Here is a 12,100-nt window from a genome sequence, read left to right on the forward strand (position 1 = left end):
TGAATGTTACTATAGGTAGTCTTTAATGTATGATCACAATTGAGCCTGGAATTTTGGTCATGAGTCATTGCAGTTATTTAGCAAGGCACCTATGTGACTTCTTACTCAATTACCAAAAAACAAGCTCTCCCTATTGCAGTTGTTAAGAAACTACATATAGGTGCCTCAGGGGATGGGGAAGGCCCTGGAAGGCCCAGCACCCACTACTATGCAGTAACCTGACACAGGCTGAAAGGCATTGTCCAGCTTAGTCCATGGGCATGTGGACCTTCTTCCTGCCCCAAAAACCTACTACTTTTCTGACAACTCACTCAATCCTGAGACTCATTCTCATGATGATTCAGAAGCCTCTTTCTCCAAATAGCATGATTTAGAACAGGGCCCTTCTAACTCATTGTGAGAATGATGTTATTTGCTAATGTTTTCTCTTCCAGAGAGGAAACCACTAGCTAAACTAACATTCTGAAAGAGTTCAAGCCTCAGCATTTCAGAACACTGAGGCTTGGAGCCTTTAGCATTTTCTCCTACAGAGGGAAGAAGAACACCAGGGAAAGAGGTAGAGAATGAATAAAAAAAATGCTAAATGCGCCGAGTCTCAAGGCTATAAAACTACTACTATAAAAGTTAAATAATAAAATGCAAGTGAGCCCTCCCATAAAATAGGGAGCACTATTGAATAAGAATGGGCTCATAGGGACTATAAAATAAGGCCTAACAAGGAACATTGTGGGCCCATTCTTACTCAGGTGGCAATGTCAGTATGTAATGAATTATTAGTTTGAAAAGACCCTTATCAATGTATGTCATAACTAATTTTTCTCATTGCTGGAACCTGTCAACTGAATCAAAGGCAGAGCAAGGTCAATTAAGGTGACATAGGTTTGTTTTGTTTGGCCTCTGGTGTATTTCTGAATAAGGGTCTTCAAAGTGACACCGTGATCTACTGTACTATGTCAGGTTCATCTAAGACATTCACAATTGCATTTGCTTTTTCCTGGTTTTGAGGAAAACAAATATAATTTTATTTCACTTAATCTACTCTTTACTTTTTAAAAAAACAGGTTATTTTGACTTATCATGGCTGACATTTATTAAGATTTACAAAGTGGGATTAACAAAATTGTACCCTTGCTGCTTCTCAGGTTATGAGATAAAGTCTACTTCAGGTTGAACCCTACTCTTGACACTTTCATAGATATATTCATGTAGGCTTTTTAGCAGGAGTTTGGAAATAGTTTGCTATTGCCTTCTTCTGGATGCTTTTTTTTTTTTTTTTAACTTCCCAGCTTAGTTATAACGCTTATATTCCAAGAAAGTCTCTCCCATCCAAGTATCTGCCAAACCCAATCCTTCTTAGCTTCTCAACTGAGAAAAGGTTGGTCAGGCTCTGTCACCTATGGAAGCTATCAACCTATAGATAACATTTTTTTATTCCCAGAGGCAACTGTCCAAATGGTTTCTATTTGTGTTATCAGTTATTCAGAATGTGCTGTTGCTCTGAGCTATAGAGCCAAACCTTATAAAAGAATATATTCAGGGTTATCTCATGAAAAACTCATTCCTCCAGTTACATTGCAGCTCTGGGAATATTTTCATCAACCTGCTGCCTTTTATCTGAAGGGCTGGCAAGTATTACTTCTCTCTTGTGAATCTTGGGATTGAGTGGCTGCTGCCAAAGTAATGTTTGTTATATTTTGCTGACTTTTAAATGAAATGTCCAGTTTACAGCAGGAAATATTAATTTATTGTTCAGCACCATTTTATAATTTGCTCTCAAGCCATACATGGTTGAAAAATGCTGAATATTCAATTGCAGTATTCAATATTAGTTTCTGCTATTAATTGCTCATTACTCTTCAACCCTTGCTGTATTTAGTGATTTAATATTGAAGAGACACCTAACTTTTATATTTATTATAACACTCAAGGTTGGAATATACTCTCAAACTTACAGATTGAAATCATAGTACACTTAAAATTAATCCCCCATTAAACTAAATTATTAATAGTTAAAGGCTTACTGAAACCCTATCTAATTCTGATAAAGATGAAGGGAGGGGGACATCTATTTAGACTTGCAACATTTTGGTACTGTAACCTTATAATAAAATTTGTATTAGCATTCATAACTTTGATTTCCAAGTCTGGTCCATTTTGAAGAGTTGACATTCTTCTCCTAGAGGCAATGTCATCTGATGTGATCTAGGAGTGTCATTTCTGTTGCAGCATTTGTTCTTTGGAATCACACACACACACACACACACACACACACACACACACACACACACACCAGACTCTGATGGATATGACCTTGTGAGTCTTCAGGAAAGTTTTAAAATTTAGTTTTTACCCACCTTAGGCAGACACAATTGGCAACATACTCCACTTCAAAACATTGATTTTGCAATTTATTTATTTATTTTTTATTTATTTATTTTATTTATTTGATTTGCCAATTGTTTACAAGATAATAAGTATAAGTGTATACATAGTTGTGAATACATGAAATGGGTACATATAAGAAAAATAAAAGAAGAATAAGAGAAACAATAGGACAGGGATGGTAGGCACGTTGGTGCGCTTATGCACGCCCCCTACAGACCTCTTAGGAAAGGGGTGAGGTCAATAGTAGACAGTCTAAGGTTAAAGTTTTGGGGGTTTGGGGAAGAAACTACAGAGTCGGGTAGGTATTCCAGACATTGACCACTCTATTGCTGAAGTCGTATTTCCTGCAATCAAGTTTGGTGCGGTTAACTCTGAGTTTGTATCTATTGTGTGCTCTTGTGTTGTTATGGTTGAAGCTGAAGTATTCATTGACAGGTAGGACATTGCAATGTATGATTTTATATACTATGCTTAAATCAGACCGAAGACGGTGTAATTCAAGGTTTTCTAGTTCTAGAATTTCAAGTCTGGTGGCATAAGGTATTCTACAACGAGTAGAGGAGTGGAGAACTCTTCTTGTGAAATATTTCTGGACTTTCTCAATTGTGCTAATATCAGATACGTAATGTGGGTTCCAGACTGATGAACTGTATTCGAGTATTGGTCTAGCAAATGTTTTGTATGCTCTGGTTAGTAGTGTGATATTACCAGAGAAAAAGCTACGTAGGATTAGGTTAACAACTCTTAATGCCTTTTTGGCTATGTAGTTGCAGTGGGCTCTAGCACTTAGATCATTAGAGGTGAGTATTCCAAGGTCCTTTACAGAGCTTGGGTCATCAACAAGATCTTGACTATTCAGCTTGTATTTTATTTTCTGATTTTTTTTTGCCAATATGTAAGACAGAGCATTTATTTGTTGAGATTTGAAGTTGCCATTTGTTTGACCATTCTGATACATAGTCAAGATCTTTTTGTAGGGTAGCAGTATTGTCTGTGGTATTGAACAGCTTTACATCATCAGCGAAAAGAACGCAATTGCTCTTAATATGATCACAGAGGTCATTTATGTAGAGTATGAAGAAAGTTGGTCCTAGAACACTGCCTTGGGGGGACACCACTATTGACAGGTACAGAATTTGATAGGACGCTCCCAATTTTGACCATTTGTTGTCTGTTTGCCAGGAAAGCTTCTATCCAGTTATTCAGTTGTCCAGAGATACCATAGGATTTTATTTTTAGGAGTAGTTTGTCGTGTACCACTGAATCAAAGGCTTTACAGAAGTCTATGTAGATTGCGTCTATTGCTTTGCCCTGGTCGAGTTGTGTCGTCCATATGTTTTTGCAGTGTAAGAGTTGCAGATTACAGGATAGTTTTTTTCTGAAACCAAATTGTTTATTGGAGAGTAGGTTGTTTGTCTCTAAGTGGAGGATGATGGATTGGTTAATAATTGATTCCATGACTTTACAGGTGACGCAGCATAAGGAGATTGGTCTGTAATTTTCAACTAGGCTGGGGTCTCCCTTTTTGAAGATGGGGATGACTGTGGCTTGTGACCATAGGTTAGGCAAGGAGCTGGTCCTGAAATATTTTTCAAAGATTATGCTTAGAGGTTTGGCTATGGCAGTGGATAGCTTTTTTAAGAAGTAGGCACATATTCCATCCGGTCCAATAGATAGAGATGGTTTTAGATTGCGTAGTGCTTTTTCAACATTGTCTTCTGTAAAATCGATATGTATTAGATCATTGTTGTTATCTGTGGTACGACTAGGAAATACTGGGCATGATCCATTGCTGTTTACAAATACTGAGCCGAAGAATGTGTTAAAGATGTTGGCTTTAATGGTGTCGTCGTTGCAGTCTTTACCATCAGGTCCTATCAAGGGTGGGATAGACCTTGAGTCTTTTAGTTTGTTGTTTACAAAATTGTAAAAAGCATGGGTGGAATTGGTGCTTAGAAGGTTTTCCTCTTGTTTAATGTGATAATTGATGCATTCGGTCTTTATCTGGTGGCATAAATTTTTGTATCGGCTTTTGAAATTGGCAACATGACCAGATTTGTTTTTCCGCCAGAGTGATCTCTTTTTGGATTGAAGTTTCCTTATTGTTATGGGTAATCTGCTTTTTTGTTTTGTTTTGGGAGTTGTTGTTGGTACATATAGTTTGATGACTCTTTTGACTTCAAGTAAAAATATGTTGTAATGGTCTTCAACAGTATTGCATCCAGTGAATAGAGATTGCCAATCAAGGGATGAGAGATCGTTGTCTATAAGATCATAGTTGCCTTTTTTGAAGTTACAATTTAGTCTAATCTTAAAATGAGTCCATCTTTTAGGAGTTTGAGTGTATGATTTGGTGAACCCCAGTTGTACAGTATATCATTGATTTGTGGATTTGTTATACCAATTGTTTTTATTTGCAATAATCTTTTCTTTGGGTTTTCATTTGATATATGCAACCTGAAGCCACATTTATATGCACTGGTTGACTAGAAATAAATAAATGTAACCTGCGGTATATAAGGGACAAAAAAGTGGCAAGAGGGACTGTGGTAATATTGGTACAATATGAGAAGACAAAGCAGCAGATAAAGCAAAGAAAACTAAAGGAATTACGTCAGAAAAAGTGATCCATTGGAAAAAGAAGCAGAAGAAAAATACAGAGGGAATTAATGGAAAGGAAAATGCAAAGAAAAGTTAGGCATAAAGGAGGAATGCCTAGAAATGCAGAGATAAGTGAGCATTTTTGTTATACTATCTTCAAAGTCTAAACAAATACAACTCAAAAGTATGTGTTACCCAATAATGACCTGTGTGTGTGAATAAAAATGCCCTTTCATATCAACCAGTTTAAATTTTCTGCATATTTCATCTCTTTTCCAAACCTGGTAAAGGTTTGAAATTCCCAAAAATTGCAATTAATTTTAACAATCTCATCATCACAGCTGAAGATTTCTCACTTCTCACAATCGCAGGGTGCTTATGAACTTTGCAAAATCTCTAGGCAGGCACAATTGGCAACACACTCCACTTGAAAAACATTGATTTTGTAATTTACTCTAATCTAAACTTTCACTAATCATATGACTTGATTCTGTTTTTCTACCCTGAGAGAATAAAAAAGTATATCTTTGGTAAATCATTCTATAAAAGTAATTTCAAAATTAGGCCCCTTTTGCCTGGTAAATTCAACATAAGATGAACTCCTTTCACAGACCCAATAAACATTATTTCTGTGGGGAAAAGAGATGGGCTGAGATACTTGGCTCAAAATTACAGGATTTATAGTGGAAGAAATAAATTGCTTCTATACAGCCCTTCCTTTACCCATTCTTCTCTCTCAAACTAGTCACTTTGATCTTGAATTTCCAATTGGTTTGACCACAGGTTCAAAATAATCAATGCAGAATTTCTCCCAGTGGTACAAGAAGAAGTTGATCTGTTTGTCACCAACACTCTACAAACCTGCCATATTCTTTTCCAGGGACTTGATTGTCTCATCCCCCTCTGGGTATAACTTTCCTTCAGAGGAAATCATATTGTCTAGCAGATAATTATACTGTGTTCTTGAATGAAGAGACATCTCCCTTACCTGAAATCTGGATAAAGCAGAAGAGGTAATCCCCCTTCCCCCAGGAATCAATGTTAAATAAATGCTTTAATCTGGTTAAACTATTTTCTTTTCTCCAGGCTCCAGCCAATAGAATGCCTGTAAATAAACATCTAACTTCCTCTTCTTTTGCATCTGCCTTGAGAAGGGCAACATTCTACAGATTTGACTAAAAAAAAAAAAGTCAAATAGGTCAGGATTACTTATTGTAACAGCTTTGAGAACAGAATCTTGCAAGTCACCTTATGTTCATGTGAATTAGGCAGGGGCTTCATCTGAGATATTGTCTCCCGTTATTGAAATATTGTCTCTTGACTTAGACTTGAGCATTACTTACCTCACAAGTGCTTTGATTGAAAGCTATTCCCTCTGCCTGTCCTTCAACACTATTCCCTGTTCCCTTCATATTTGTATGCTCCTTGATTCATTATCCCATTTCCTATATAGATTTCTTCTGTTGTAATAATACTGAATCTTGGAGAATGGAAGTGGTACAGAGAACAATCTCTACAGTGAAATCTCCCTGTGTAATTATTCCACTTCCCTGGAAATGCTTTTTCTATGTTGTTTTTTTGTCTTAGCATTTAGTCTCTCTTAATATTTACTCTTTTGTTGGCTTATTTTATAGTGCTGTATATAAACTACTGCGGGATTATATAAATATTTTAATAAATAGATGAAATAAATAATATTTACAGACTTTGGCTTATTTTTCACTCCTCTCATCTTTGTTCCTCTTCATTATTTTTCCCAAAGTCTAGAATAAAAATGACATGGCATAGCAATATAAACACAGCATAATAAGGTAAAACCCAGGATACTAGACTAACAGCACAATCAAATAAAAATACTTCTATGGTATTTTAAAGTGCCATCAATGACAGTATCTCTCCCAGAGCAAACAATTTGATACTAAACCAGTCAGACCTTCGCATTTGGGAAATCCTTTGCAAAATAGGGATTTCTTCCCTCAGCTTTTTCAGAGCAAGGAAAAGTATCTTGGTGAAAAATTAATATAGCTAGAGAAGGTAAACTTCTCAAGTCTCCTTCTCCCTTCCTTTTCCTCCATTCTTATGCTGCTCCATAGTCACCTTATTATGTAGTGCTTTATTATCCACTAAGAATTTTTGAAGCAGCAACAGCAAAACAGTGATCCTGTCAAAGGGTTTTACTTTGAAGGAGTCAGCAGAGAAGATAAGCTGTCTTCTCTTTCTGCTAAAGCTGGTCTTTGGATGGGAATTGGGATCCCAAGCCATAAACAAAAGGATGCTTTTGACGAATTGTATCAAAATAGTAAATAAGTAGAACACAATTAAGCTAAGAAAGCTCTCTCCCAAGAACCCAATAGATTTGCTTCTGTTGTGAGACATTGGTTTCCAACAGACCTGAGAGGGTAGACAGAATCACATTGAAAGATGTGAGCTGTCAATTATAACAACCCCAAAGTTTTGAGGAGCATAGTAATCTGCAAATCTCAAACATAAAGAAGAGTGGGGGTGTCAACCTGTTTTCCAAAGCACCAGAAGGCAAGACAAGAAACAATAAATATAAACTAATCAAGGAGAGAAGCAACCTAGAACCAAGGAAACATTTCTTGGCAGTTAGAAAAATAAATCAGTGGAACAAATTGCCTGCAGAAGTTGTGGGCGCTCCGTCACTGGAGGCTTTTAAGAAGACACTGGACAGCGACTTGTCTGAAATAGTATAGGATCTCCTGCTTGAACAGAGGGTTGGACTAGATGACCTCCAAGGTCCTTTCTAACTCTGTTATTCTGTTTAACTGTTACAAGTTCTCCTGAGACTAATGTACACCTCTAGATCTAAAGATCTAGGGCAACATATAGTGAGAAAGCACTGGTTGTCAAATAGCATATTAAAGTTGTAAAGGAGTAATTGGTTATTAACTTTAAATCATTTTTCATTCACTCTCACTTCTCTACAAACCAACATATGTAGTATTTCCCACATAGGGTAGCTAGAAAGAGCTGAAACTAGAAATAATGTGAAAATGAAAATAAAGAAATAAATCTAAGCTCCATTGGTTAGTCGTTCTATAATGCATTTTTTTCATGAATCAAGGGAGAACAAACATTTCCTTAGATGATTCATCATGTTGGAATTGCAGAGCACCTACAAGGCCTAAGGCTTCTTTTTTTAGAAATCTGGGGAACAAGAAACAGGGAAATATTTGCAGAGAACTGAAGTCTCTAATGGGGTGTCTTTTATTTATTTATTTGATTTGCCAATTGTTTACAAGATAATAAGTATTATCTTCTTTCTGTTGGATATGATTATGAGCAATATTTATACTGAAAGCACAACAAAGCAAATGATCTGTAAGGGGTGGTGGAGAATATACAGCATGTAGTATAACCAATTGTAGAAGTGTTTCAATAGAAGAAGAAAATAAAGAGAAATAGAGAAAGCACCATGAGAGTCTTTTATTGTCTCAATTTGCAGACAACAGAAGAGATTGCTTGGGAGTGATCTCTGCAACTGTCTGCTGAAGGGAAAGAATGATTTGTCTCCAAGAGCTAACATATTTGATGTTGCTGCAAAAGCACTTTGTCCTTAAAATATAATGTTTTCTACTTAGGATGCTGTTTCCCAGATTGGTGCCTCTCTGGATAGACTATGATATAGCTGCCTTTGAATGGGAATAATTGTCTCTTCCAGTGAGAAAAACAGATGGAAAGCATTCCATTCCAGCAAAATAATCTGCATGATTTCTGCAACCAAATATCTAATACTCAATGGTCGCTTTTGACCTTTGATCCTCTGATATTCTGGTAGTCGTTTTGCTTATCAGAATTCCATTTGAAGTTTCAAAGGAATGGGATGAGACCAGAAGCCCAGAAGCAGAGTTGTGATGTCTTCTGGATGGATGATGTAGATGAGAACTATAAGAGTTTTCTAACTTTTTCTGTTTGGGGAAGAAAGGTTGATGTTTATTTTTTAATTTTAATGGTTGTTTTCTGCTCAAAATTGTGGGATGCTATAGTACTTTTTAAAAATGATGTGCAGCTATGAAAATGGCATGTAAAGATTTAGGACTATATGTTTTTTCTCCACACCCACCTATAATTAATTGTGTTTCATCAGATATTTTCCTAGCTCAAATGTGTTTTCAAGTATTAATTCATCCTTTTTTCAATGACATTCATAAGGAAGGGGGCAAAGAGGGTCACAGTGATTCGAATAGCCCCTTTGCTATATGACTTGTCACACCACATGCACACCAAAAGAGATGGAACTTGTGAGATAATGCAACACTACTTTCATCAGAATGACAGTCTGTAGATGTCATCAACTATACTAATGAATATACAAGTGTGTGTGTGTGTGTGTGTGTGTGTGAAAGTATCGGCACAAAAGTTATGCAAATATTTATGTCACTACTGTAATAGTGTATTCCAAAAATTAACATTATTACATTGCATAGCAGGAGTTGATTTTCCAGAATACAAAAATACAAAATGGAGTACAAACGCATAATTTTATTATTATGATTTTTAAATAAATCTCAGAACAATTTTATGCAGGATTTAAAAAAAACAATTGAGTTCAATCTGCTTTTATAGATAATAAAGCTTATGCAGTAAATACAATTTTTATTTATTAATGCATGTATATTTTTACTCCTCCCTTTCCACCAACTTTATCTCTCTCTCTGTTGCACGTTCCAATTTCTGGCTGCAGATGAATTTGATATTTGTAAGTTACAAAACTCACTATATTATGATTTTACTTTCTAAGATTCCAAGCTCAAATCCAAAGCAAAATGATAAATTATATAGATAAATGCATAACTGGGTGGACTAATAACTTCTTATTCTTATAAGGCAGAAAAATCCATTTCAGAATGATATCATTAGATATTGTGCCCCAGGGAAAAAGTATATGATATGGAGAACTGGCTCAATAACTGTAATGGGCCCCAAGTAAGACCAATGTGAATATGAGCTCTTGGTAGTATCGCCTTATCTGGCAAGATAGAAATAATAACAATGAAACTAAGACTAATCCACATCAAGGTAGGGGCCTGCACATGTGAAGGACATCAAAATGGACCCCAAAATCAAACCCAGAAAGCAGAAAGAGAGAATAACTTCTAATGGTGGCCAGAAAATCTGGGTGGACACATAAATGTAACATTTAGAAAAGTCCATATGTCAGATCATGAGACACCATGTTGGAAAGTAATATTTTAATAACTATAGAACATAGTATCGTAGACTTCTTGATGCTGTCTGAGTTTGGTTGTTTGCTTGCAGACATTTTATAACCCGACTAGATATTATATAATCAGTGATAATCAATAGCATTTCAGCAGCACAACAACAGTCAATAATCAAAGAACTTATAAAAAAGCTTGGACCCCTCACAAAGGGGAATGAATATTCTATCAACTCCCTATTACAGTGCTTCCAGAAAATCAAAGGCCTAAAATAGAAGTGAACTAGAACTGATGATGTTATGTAGTCAGTTAATGAAACATCTTCAAGCAAACAACCAAGCTTAGTAAGCACCAAGGACTCCAGAGTTGAAAAGATGACAATATCATAACCGCAAGAATTTGTAGAGAGCCAGTAAACATTATACAAGTCCATCTACTTGTTACAGATGCAGTAGTAGATGAACTGGAATAATTCTTTGGTAACTTGAAAGAGATGTTTAATGCCACATCAGAAATTAATGTTGTATTACTAAAAGATTATTGGAATACATAAACTGGAAAAATAGAGCAATCTCAAATGAAAGGGATACGTTAATAAAGGGTTTTTTTTTTTTTAAAAAAAAAAAACATCTTCATTTATTGCCAACATTTACTTCAAGGAATTTAGATGTGGATTTTATTCATAGACATCACCAGCTGCACAACATTAGAATCAAATCAAATAACTTAATAGAAAACCAAAGATAAGAAAGGCAATCCAATCAAACAGGATTCTTCTAGGAGCAAATTGTAAGACAGACCATGAATTATTGGCGTCAAATATATGATTATATTTATAAAACTTAGAAAGGTGTGCCAAGAAAATTTAATACAGAGGACATCCAAACAAAATATAAGAGTATAATAAGAAACAAATTTACTATGTACAATTTATACAAAAGTGAATCTAAATTATAGATCGACATAAGAGGTATTGTCCAAAACCAGTGATGAGACGGGAGGGCTACAAAATGTCAAAGAGGAAGATTTTTGGAAGACAATATCATGATAACAAGAAAAGATGGAAGATATAATTCTTGGGCAAAAAAAAAGAACATATAGACTTTCAACTTTAAGCAAGAAAAGACAAACAAAGGTATTTATTTGTGCAAATCAACAAATATTATAGAAAAAATCCAAAAGAAAAAGAAAGATATTTTTGAGAATATCAGATAAGAGGGGGTTGAAAATAAACAGGAAAATATACTGTACAACTAATATAGAAATAAAGAATAATAGAAGAATCTGTGAAACAAAAATGGTTTAAAAATGGAACAATTATACTGAACCCATGCTATCAACATGATATGTCTCAGTAAGGTTCATATCATCCCCATTACAATGCCTTTGAACCAGTGTTGCAGGGGAAGTTCTGGTCAACCTTTCCTCCTAATGCTGGCTAAAATTATTTTAGGTTGGATAACTTCAGGACACATTGCAGGATCCAATGTGTCACAGTGCCATAGCCTGGAAGACCTTTGACATTTGCCAATGGGGTTCCAGACTAGAAGCTTTGGCAGAGCTTGTGAGGATTCTTGCAACCTTTGCCAAAACACCTGGAAACACTTCAGTCAAGACAACAGGAGAAAAATATTCTAGGTTTCTCTAGCAGCATGAACTCTGGAAGAAAATTATCTCTGAAGCACAGCAATGCAAAGGATATGATTGATTCGTTTCATGCTTAGAAGCAAGAAGTGCCTTAGTAGGGAAAATGGCTTCAAGGAGATACTTCACCCATCTAAGCAGAAGCACCCATCTAAAAATCTGCACAATCTTATGACTGACTAGAAAACAGATAATTATGTTTGGTAAGGCTGAAATAAACAGGAGAGGTTAACAGAGATGGCAAGATGGAACTAAAAAGATTACTGAAATGTCAATGGAAGAGTAAC

Source organism: Notechis scutatus, chromosome 3 (genome assembly GCF_049901735.1).
Source record: "Notechis scutatus isolate UNSWTSFEM ecotype Mainland chromosome 3, rNotScu1.2, whole genome shotgun sequence".
NCBI classification, from domain to species: Eukaryota; Metazoa; Chordata; class Lepidosauria; order Squamata; family Elapidae; genus Notechis; species Notechis scutatus.